Raw genomic sequence first — 9,976 nt, forward strand, 5'->3', positions numbered from 1 at the left:
CGGAACCATAAATCAGCCTTTAGCGGTCTGGACGCACGTGTGGGGTTTGGCGCCATTTGCTGGACTAAAGTTGGAACTGTTTATCAATATTTGATTAAACTAGTTGATAATTGTGGCTGTACCCGAGATTATAGACGGAAACAACGAGACCAAGTAAGTTGAATTCAAATGTTTTATTGTCATAAGTTTGATAGCCGAACAGAATCATGGCAGCCTATCCATTTAGTAGATTCATCACCGTTAAGCCCTAACAAAACAAAAAGGAAACGTTTTTCGGGATTTATTTTTTTTCTTTTATATTTTACAGATGCATAATTAAAGCTGGATAATAATTTTCGTTATTTAAAATAGATTAAGCCTCCATCTGCCTGTTGCAGCGACATGTTGTGATTGCACATTCTTATCTTCTATCTTATTGATTCTCAGTAAACTGCTTGAAAAGATTGTATTCAAACAGATTCAAGATTATTTTACAACAAATAATTTGATGGATAATTCTCAACATGGCTATAGAGTTGGACATTCAACATGTACAGCACTAGTCAGACTGACTGACGATTGGCTAATGGGAAGTGACAAGAGTTTGCTATCAGGTGCAATTTTATTGGATTTTATTTATTCTTTTGATCTTATAGATCATGAATTGTTGATTGAAAAACTGAGATGTTATGGTTTTGGTTCTATGGCTGTCTCATGGTTTGAGAGCTATTTAGGCAATAGAGCTCAGTATATTTAAATGGTACACTATCTAACAGCAAAAGATTAAGCTGTGGGGTGCCGCAAGGCAGTTGTTTGGGACCACTTGTATTTTCTATTTTCACAAATGATCTTCCTCTTGTAACAAAAAAATTCAGTTTGGTATTATATGCTGATGACACTACGTTATATTTCTCATCACCTACAATAGGAGAACTTAACTCTGTCCTCTCAAAGGACTTGAATGCAGTGTCTGATTGGATTACAAGTAATAGACTGCTTTTGAATATTTTAAAAACTAAAAGTATTGTCTTTGGCCCACGACACAGTCTAGCTAAAAATCCTACACTTGACTTACAGTTTTTAGGACAATCAATCAAACAAGATGATAAAGTAAGGCTTTTGGGCATTACCATTAGTAACACACTTTCATGGTCTGAACACATTAATCAGATTGTCACCAAGATGGGTAGAAGCATTGCTGCTGTTAGGAAATGTGCTAACTATCTAACTCCTGAAACTCGCAGACAGGTAGTACAAACATTGGTGTTATGTAGGGGTGGGTTAAAAATATCGATATATCGATATTTCATCGATATACATGTGTAGGAACGATTATCGATACATAAATCCAAGTATCGATTTAAAAACCCCCCTTTTTTTTTTTTTTTTTTTTTTTTTTAATCCAGATTTTTTTTCCCCCATTTTATCACCCAGTGCTCCTTCCTAAGTTAGTCCTGGGCATTGCTCCCTCTAACAGCCCCGGGAGGCCCTGCACTGAGCTCAAGTCTCCTCCTTACTTGAGGAGTGAGCAGGCTGCTTCTTTTCACCAGACAGGGTGGGGTTTCTCTGGCCGGACGTAGCGATGGAAGGATCACGTTATTCCGTTATTGTAACTAGAATATCGATATCGAATCGTATCGGAAATCGTATCGTCTTGGGAACCTAGTGTATCGGAATCGTATCGTATAGGGAGGTCAGTGATGATACCCAGCTCTAGTGTTATGTCATCTTGATTATTGTTCAGTTATCTGGGCGTCTGCACCTAAGTCTGAGCTTACAAAGTTACAAACAGCTCAAAATAGGGCAGCTAGACTTACTCTTAATTGTTCTTATAGATCTAGTGTTGACCAAATGCATTCTTGTCTCAGTTGGCTGAAGGTGAATCATAGGTTATCTACCAGTTTATTATTATTTATTCAAAACATTATTCATAGCAGGCATCCCACTGCCTTCTCAAATCAGATTAGTTATAGTGCAGATGTTCATCATTACAGTACCAGAGCTTCAACTCAGCGTCAAGTTACATACCAAGACCAAAAAGTAATTAAATGAAAAACACTGTTGTATATAGAGCAATTTCATCATGGAACACTCTTCCTTTAAATATTAGGAGCATTCCAAACAAGAAATCATTCAAAAAACATGTTAAGTAATTTTTTAGATTGGAGAGTTAATAGTGTTATGTTATCATTTTGGGAACTGTGATTTATTCTTTTCTTTTTTTTCTTTTCTTCTCTTTTTAATTGCAATTGGATCTGTGTATGTTTTGTAACTGGAATTGTATGTTATTGTGTATTGTTGTTTATATTGTACTTTTTAAATAGGACCCCAGGAAGACTAGCCTGGCGTTTGTGCGTCGGCTAATGGGGATCCTTAATAAACATAAACATAAACATTGCAGTAAGAGGTAAATCTATTCTACCATAATATTTTCTTAGTTCTCAGATACACTGAGAAAATATTTACAGAGGTCTCTAGAAACTGCTGTAGAGGGACGTTCACTCACATTTTCATCACTCCCTGCATAATTTAAGTTTAGCCTATTATCTGTGGTCTGTGATAACACTTTTGCACATGTCGTCATGTTGTTATTACTATTGTTGTTGTTATATGAACCAGAATGACACAACTGACTTCATGCAGTGGTGTAACAGTATGAATCCACTGTATTTCTGAATACAGCTAAAAGTCAGGCGACCAGCAGTAGCACCAAGGCTGAGACACAGCTGCAAGCAGGTGAGTCAGTGCTTGTGTGTAACAGCAGCAGTCATGTGTACAATGTCAATGTGGCCAAATCAAATCCATTTTGGGCACATTTTGGGTATAATTCAATCAAATATTCACATCAGTTAGACATGCAACTCATCCTGGCCTGTTCATCTGGGATGTTTTTGTCCATTTGTCCACACCTGGGGGGTATGAAAGTCTATTTTTACTATGCCGGTAAATTGGCCAAATCATTAAACATTTGAACCTTCCACAGCAACAGAAAAATATGTAAATTGTAGCTTACACACAAATCAGTTTTCATTTGAATGCAATATTACCATGTATTTGATGTTTTTTTTAAATAGTCCATTTGAGAATACTAATGGTACCTGTTAATAAAAGCTGTGTTATATTGTTATATCATGGTAGAAGTAGAACAGGGAAATCAATACATAGCGCCTCTTTATTATTCACATTGTTTGAGCTGGCAGGACTTTCTAAGATGTGCAAAACCTGAAAAGGTACTTTGGTTTTATTTATGTTTTTTCATTTAATTATTTATGAAACGTTAAGTGTGTTTATGTGTTGCTGTGTTTAATAATCAATGAAACCTTCAAGGTCTGTCACATGGTTATTGTCCATTAATGTTTGGGATGGTGTATGCGCACAGAGCAGTGAGGGACCAAACCATTATCTGCCCTTAGGCACCAAAATGACTAGAACCAGCTCTGCCTACCCTTTGGGAAAGAACCTTCATGTTTTCTAACTTTAGCTATGTGCTAAAATTCAACCTTCATATATATAAATATATATATATTCTAATTAATTGATTTATACTTCAATACCTTGTTCTTAACTTTACCTAGAAATGCAACTATACTGGAAATAACATTGGACATATGACAAAAATCATTAATTATTTAACAATTAGGTAATGATAAATAAATATGTTTATTTATTTATTCCCACTTCTTCTTATTTCTTTATGAGTTAAAAAAATCGGAATATATCTAATTTTATATATATTTATTGTACACCTATATTTATATATATATATATATATATATATATATATATATATATATATATATATATATATATATATATATATATATTCTTCTTCTTATTTGTCAGTTTTGTTCCATTTTGTATTTGTATTTGTCGTTTTTGCTCTGAGCTAATTGGTTTTGACCATGAACTGAAATTAACCATACAAGAAAATCCAAGCTCAAAATGAAGTTCCGAGACTTTGCTTCATGGTTGGGTCACTGACAGAATGTGCTGGTGCCTGAAGTGTAGTAGAGCATGTCTGTTGGATCAAAGTGTTAATTCAGATCTTGCAGATCTGACTCAAGTAAAGAGTTGGCAGCTACAAACCATCATATTTGATCAGAAACAGATTTATGACGGAGAAATGGCCTCCTTATACTACATTGCATCATTAGGATGCAGTCAAATGCAATTAGGACACTGGCGCTTGAGGTGCCTTCCACTCGCTGCAGTTTTCATCCTAACCAGGAGATGTCTCTGTTAAGAAAACTTCCCCACTACCCTGCAGGAATGTTAGAAAGGATGGATGGAAAATACAGCAACAATTCTAAAGTAACTGTGTCAGTATTAAGTGTTTTTTAGTTGCAATTGCAAAAGTTTGACCTTGCTAGCTTTTGATGGGTGTGGAAATGGGACTTCTAGTATTGCTTTCTGTTTTTCAAATGCATCACTAAACACAAACACACAAACAAAATTCAATCTTAAACTATGAACGTTTGAATGTTATCAAAAACCAGACTGACGTCTGCTTATAGTAAGAGGACGTGGCTTACTGTAGTAAAGAACCATCTTCTCATTCTTTCCACAATCTTGCTGATTGATATCAGAGCTTTCCAAAAGTACAAAAGTACATTTTTATAAATTAATGAAAAAGCACATTAATTTATGCAAAGTGAAAACAACACAGTTTTGTGTTGGTTTCTTTTTACATTTCCCAAAAGTTGTTGTTATACTGTACATTTAAGCGTGTTTGCATATTTTGAAAAACTGCCCTTTTGTGCATCATTACTTATGTTTTTGAAAGATATAATCTTTAGTGAATTGTGACCTGATTTATATGTTTGGAAGTAGCGTTCCTTTCTGCAGAGGTTTTTTGGACTGTGGTGTCAAACATCCCCTGAAGAAATTTGCTGTCTTATTGTTCTGCATCGTGTAGAAGAGTGTAGGGGAGGTAAATACCTAACAATTGCAATAGCGTCCAATTTATTTAAATGACAATACAGTTAAACACTCCTGCACCCCTCACTCTTGCAGAAGTCCCACAATAAATGACTTCATAAAAACACAATATTCATGCACATCTTCTCAGCAATTAATAGCTCAGATTGTGAATTAGCCATAACAAGAATAATTAATTGCATATTAAATTGAGCACCAAGACCCATGCTAATCAGTCTTGAGTGTATGTTAGATCATGATTCAGATTATGTGTGAACTTTCATTTGAACCCAAGTGCAGACAAACATGGATGAGAACAACTGTTAGGAGATCTCTTAGGAGATGATGAAACTGGCCTTTCATCTCATGAATCTTGGTCTCAAGTATTTTCAAATGATGGTGCTTTGACAACAGTGTCTAAGGACAACATGGTTTCCTGGATCTCAGCTGGAAGAATGGATGCCAGTGCAGCATATGTTCAGCAGAATTGTGTGTGAAGAGCTGCAGGGCGTTACTGGCCTTCTTGGCTCCTCACAGTCTGGTCCAAGGTCCAGAGGCCTTACTCATAAAGTTTTGTGTTGGTTAATGATCCTTATTCTAGCCTTAATATTGAAAAACCAGAAAAAAAGATGAGAAAACTGAAATATTTTTTGATCATGGCATTCGGTTGGCACAGTTTTTTTTTTTTTTATCAAATAATTAGGGGAGTAGATAAGGATTATGCATGTCTGTGAGCATGGTGTATCCCTGTCCAATTTCTAAGGCTCCAGATGTAGGAGAATGTGCTCAGGTGTTGGTATTTGGGCCTGAGTGTGAGCCAGAATAAGGTCATATATGAGGTCCAGCTGCTGTTACAACCTTGCCCAGCCAAAAGAGAGTTTGTTTGTCAAAAATGAGGTCACCATTAAAGATTCACATTTTTCTGGAGGGCGTTATCTAGGAAAATTAAACCATTTTGATTTTGTGGTGTTCTCAGAAGCTAAACTGTTCCTCCAATTCAAACCTAAATTGCAATTTGAAATAAGGAAATCTGCAGTTATACTATACCTTTACAGTATGTCTGAAGAAGGCTTAAGAGATAGTTGTACATTGCTTTTTTAGACTCCTCTTTGTGATACAGTTATGCCCGTCAACAAGAAATACTGTTCTATTTGCTTATGAGTCATGCCGACTGATTATAAAATCTAGAAATGTTGAATAAAAGCACTTTTAAAACTTCAAAGAAAAGATGAAATCAGATGGGACAACTAAACCCCAAATCATACAAACCTGGAACAATATGGGAAATGCAAATAGGAACGAAAAAGCATCAGTTCTTAAATTTACTTTGACATATTTCATTGCAGATAGTATCCAAGATATTTAATATTTTTTTCACGTTAGCTTCTTATCATTTCTTACAATAAAAGTTGAAGTCATAGTGTATGATTTAAAAATCTTTTAAGCCCAAATAGCTCCAAAGGGTAGACAAGGCCCTCCGGCTCACCTACAACTCTGTGAAAAGGAGGCCTTAAATTCAAGGTATTTAAGGTATATAGTGTAGCATTATCACTCCTGAACATATGCAGTAAAATACAATTTTCAGCCCTTAGCACAAAGAAGAACCAAGCAGCAAAATAATAAAATAATGGATGCAGTATTCGGTCATTGGTTTCTGAAGACTGGTTCTGAAGCCCGTTTTTCTTTGTACAGGGCGAAGCCAAATTGCTCAGCAAACTGACAGGAACACCCCGCCACAAGTCATCAAAGTTAGCCTTGTTCCCAACTCTTTTGGCCGAACCCTTGCCGAAATATCTGCAGAGTTGCTATCAGACATGTTGACTCCATTGGTAAACTAAAAAAATGACTGTTGCGTTAAGTAGAGATTGACTCGCTTCTGCAGCCAGCCTCTATCGGTCAGTTGATAAATGCAACGACTCTTAGTTCCACATGAGTCTCAATGCATCTAACCATCAAACTGCATCTAACCATCTCCACCCCCCCCCCCCCTTCTCTGGACAGTTTCAAAGCACAACTCAAAACCCACCTTTTCACCCTGGCCTTTCCCCATTAAATGGTCCCCCCCCGTTGTTTTGTCCCGGTTGTGTTTTTGTTTTGTCTGTTCTTTTTTCTGGTTTTCCGACCTTGGGTTTCTTGAAAGGCGCTATATAAGTACAAGTCATTATTATTATTCATGATTATCGACCTTCATGTTAAAATGTCCAACTTTGGAGCAGAATAAATATATTTACAGCATGGGTCATAAAACCGTTTTGGTCTCAATCGTTTGATTTCACATCCACGATAACTCTGAGTGAGGTTAAATGTTTTGACACCACGACAGGGGTTTATATAAAGTAATCCATTAATTATTAATATAATTGATAATTGAAAAAAAAACTTCAAGTCCTTACCCACTCCTAAAATTGGCTAACTATAATTTCACTGATAAAATAGCACACTGTCTCACTGATGGGCTACAAGGCCATTTCCAAATAATTTGTGTCAGTTTGGTGACCATCATTCCGCAGTGGAAAAGATTCAGTGGAAAATATTCAAGACAGTTGCCAGTCATCTCGGGAGTGGGCGTTCCAGCAAGTTGTCGCAAAGGTCAGTCTCACAAACATTTCAAAATATGCTATTGCTATTACCCAGACGCTACAGACCTCAGTTACTGTAGCTTGTTAAATCTTAAAGTTCATTATCTTATGGTTAGAAAAAGGCTTCACGAGTATAGCATGCTTGGAAAGGCTTACAGGAGAAACAGACTTCTCTCTGTGAAGAAGATGGCAGCACAGCTTAGTTTTGCAATGTTGCATCAGAGCAAAGCACAAGACAGCTTAAACAATGTCTTGGTTTGTTCAGATGTTGTTTTGCAAAAACAGAACCAACGGAACTAGCAGTTGGCGAGTCAACCATGAACTCCACAAAGTATTCTATTAAAGTTTAGGGCCATCTGTCTGACAGCTAAAGTTTGCTTAAATTGGGTCAAACAACACCTCAGCCCCCCCACCCCCTAACCCTGATGTATGTTAGCAGAAACCAGTCTTTGATAAAAGGGCAGTGTTTATCAGTAAACGTACTTGCCTTGCCTTTATTTTTAGCAACAGACCTCTTTACAGTCCACACTAATCCAGTCTCATCTTTTTAATTGGAATGTAATTCACTTTTATTGAACTTGAGAGAGGTATAACAGGCTCCAGTTTATGCAGATTTTGAGAAATTTCCTACAAAGATATGTAAAGTATCATCTCTGCTTGCGAATTCTTTGCGTGTTACAAGTTCAGTCAGATTGTCTGTGCCTTTGATCGTTACTTTGATGAAGTTCAGAACACATTTTATGGGTAATAATTGCAGACATCCTTGTGATTCCGAGGCTGTTAATGCTGATTAACCCCGAGTCAAACAGGAAAGCCTTAACAGGCTGTGATTTTCCTCCCTGGTGAATGGTGCCGACAGTTTTGTATGTACATTGGTATCTGCAGATGTGAACAATGCAGCCATTTGGCCGCTCTTAAACGGAAACAGTTTGTGTAAGAGCAGTGCTATATTTGCAGTCCAACAGTGGTCATCTAAGCATTGTAAATTATGCATTAATGCCCAGAGGACAAGGAAAAATGACAGATTGTACAGGGGATGCTAGAAGAACTTAATGAAAATCAGATATTTTTTATAGAGGTCATGAAAAAATTGTATCCCAGAAGACACAATTCAGTATGTTTTCACAAACCACGTTACATCAGCAATTAAAACTTTTATTAGACAGAGTACAACATGTCCGCTGTCATATCTTTCATTCACATATGCACAGAGATCCTCTCCCAAATAAAGATTGTATTATTTTAGCATGTAGTGGTCTGTTTCCTCAATAACATGTACTTCCTGTTCCCACGGTAACAGATCAACTGTGACCCATGAGCAATGGCGAATGCCCCCCTCTGTGTCTCCCACGATGACTACGTCTGAGTAGACCCACGCAAGCAAAGTTAAAATCTGCGCAAGATTAAAGACAATTTTTCCAATTAAGAGGGCTTTGTGCTTGTACTTAGGTTGCATCGTCTACATTGGGACGTTTCATTCAAGTTTATTACAGTTGCTCAAGTTCCCACCCAAGACTCAAAGACAGTTATTAACCAGAATGGCTCCAGGTTGTTCTTGTTTTTTTAAGAAGTTGTTAACTACAGGGCATAGAAGGTAGCAGGAAAGAACTGCAAGGATCTCGGTGTGGTTCGCTGATGTTATTTTTCAGATGAAACAATTGCATTTTGTTTGGCGTTCTGTTCAGAGTAAATGACCCCAAGAACCATTTTTTCGCAACTTTCCTACTAGACTAGAAGGAAAGTACAAAAGGAGAGGAAATATGCATTATTATAAATAATCTTGGGGGAAAAACGGGTGCACAAAGTATTCAGAGCTGTATTTGTAAATGCAAGGACTCATAATTAGTTGTGGGAGGGACCTTTTTTTTTCTCTAAACAATCATATACATTTTCCTACACGGTCAAATACTGTTCCTCAATGTCCATGAATTAAACTGGCTTATTTTTGAAATAATAAACTATATCGGCAAGGAATGTGAGGTTGTTTCCTTTGAGCCCACACTGCTGCTCTTAAGAATCCGAGGGTTAAGCAGCAGGGGAATTTTGAGGTGATTCATGAATGGCTCTTTCTTATGTGTGTGCTCTAGACATGTGACCTACAATTTTGCATGGCTATGAGAATAGTCATGCCTATCCGTTCGGTTATGGTAGTTAGAATCTGTCCTTCAGCCATAACTCTATAAAGGGGCATAGATGTGCACATCAAACATTTGACTTCTGGCATGATTTAAAGGGACATCTCAGTCTGTTTGAAGTGGGGTTACGTGTACTGTAGCTTGTGTGTTACCTGCTGCAGAAAGCAGTTAGTGCTTTCAGTTTGGAGAATCAGGGAGGAACAGATAAGTACTTATAATGAGGACCTAAAGAGAATTAGATTTGTTGGTCCTGTGGTTTATGACCAAGCATCTATTGATATAAATGATCATCAGTCCCACTTGTGTTTTAGTGGAAGAGACAGCCATTATTAGCATACCAAAATGCATAACGTACACATCCTTTTT

Source organism: Cololabis saira, chromosome 1, assembly GCF_033807715.1.
Source record: "Cololabis saira isolate AMF1-May2022 chromosome 1, fColSai1.1, whole genome shotgun sequence".
Lineage (NCBI taxonomy): Eukaryota > Metazoa > Chordata > Actinopteri > Beloniformes > Belonidae > Cololabis > Cololabis saira.